Raw genomic sequence first — 1,880 nt, forward strand, 5'->3', positions numbered from 1 at the left:
TCTATGAAAGAAAAGAGACAATCTGCAGTCCAACCAGAGACATTCAGTCTTTACATACAAATGTCCATGAAACCCCTAGAATGTTGGTGAAACAGTAACAAGCCAAAAAATGTTCCGCTATATTTAACATCAATGATCTGAACTCTAAATTTGGCTATTTTTCTTCACTCTCTTCTTAATCGTGCTTAGAGTCCACCAGTCGACGACTAACCAAGCGTTGGCTCGCTGGATCAAGACACCCTTTGATGCAAAGGATAATGAGTAAAGGCGCGCATTTGCAGACGGTCTCAAGTGAATATCATTTCAAAACTGCATAATAAAAAAAACATTAAGATGAAATTTGAAAAAGATTAAAGAAGGGGGGACTTTTTCTGTGCCCTATATGGAAAATGATGGTATACAAATATAGAAAGAAATCAGAGCCCTGAAAAACTGGATGTATTGTTATGCAGTAATATACATATTCATTAATTTATTCATCATCTCTACCGCTTATCCTGCACTCAGGGTCACGCGGGGTGCTTGACGCGAGGCGGGGTTCACCCTGGACCAGTCCCAGGGCCGCATATGGAGATGTAACCATTCCCCTCTCTCATTCACAGGTCCGGACAATTTAAGATCTCTAATTAGATGACTGCATGTTTTAGGACTGTGGGCGGAAACCCATACAGACAATGGGAGAACATGCAAACTCCACATAGAAAGGGTGCTGGTTTGCGTTCAAACCAGGAAGTGCTGCTTATCTCAAACCTGCCTCAGAATAAACCTGGGATTTTCATTTTGGATCTGTTGAGGCTAACAGCAGGCGGCAGCGGTGCTGATGACCTACAGGGTGCTGGTGGAAATTGGAAGGAGAGGGGGGGAAGGAGTGGCAGAGAAGTGTGCTAGACTGGTGCAGGACATGTATGACAGCCCTGGTTTGCGTTCAAACCAGGACCTTCTTGCAAGAAGTGCTGCTGATGTAAAACCTGCATCAGAATAAACTTGTGATTTTCATATTGGATCTGTTGAGGCTAACAGCAGGCGGCAGCGATGCTGATGACCTACAGGTTGCCGGTGGAAATTCAAAGGAGAGGTGGGGGAGGAGTGGCAGAGAAGTGTGCCAGACTGGCGCAGGACATGTATGACAGCTGTAAAACAATTTTGAGTTGTGCCAGAGGTGTGAAAAATGATTTCAAGAGCTTGGAGTGCATCAGGGATCAAATCAGAGCCCCTCTTTCTCTGCTATGCTGATGGATAGGCTGACAGATGAGGTTAAACAGCATGGAGTATGACGTCTGTGGATGACACTGTGATCTTTAGTAAGACCAGGGAACAGGTGAAGGGAAATCTAGAGAGGTGGAGGTATGACTTGAAATGGGGAGGAATGAAGGTTATCTACAGCAAGACAGAATGTGTGTGAATGAGAGGAATCCTGATGGAACAGTGAGGCTACAGGGAGTGGAGATAAAGAATGTGGATCATTTTAATTACCGAGCATCAGCAGACCAGAGCAACGGACAGTGTGGAAAAGAGGTGAAGAAATGTGTGACGACTGGGTGGAACAAGTGAAGAAAAGTGGTGGCCTTACAAAAACGAAGTAGCAGAGGTGAAGATCGTGAGGTTCTCTTTGGGAGTTAGGATGGATTGGATCAGGAGGGAAGAGGGATAGTGAAGATCTCGGTAAAAGGATGTTGATGTTGAGTGAATGAGACATGAAGTCAGTTGGTTTGAGAGAAGAAGATACGGAGAATAAGATTAGATGGACGAAGATAGTCATTCAGAATTTGCACATGAGCTTGATTATTGTACGCTCACAAAAATGTGGGTTTACATCAATAACAAATCAAGACGCAAAAAGGCACAAGTCTGACTGGCTGCCGAGTCCCTTGGGCTCGGCT

The sequence above is a fragment of the Fistularia commersonii genome, chromosome 18 (assembly GCF_037954325.1).
Source record: "Fistularia commersonii isolate RoL2024-O1a breed Wild chromosome 18, RoL_Fcom_v1.0, whole genome shotgun sequence".
Lineage (NCBI taxonomy): Eukaryota > Metazoa > Chordata > Actinopteri > Syngnathiformes > Fistulariidae > Fistularia > Fistularia commersonii.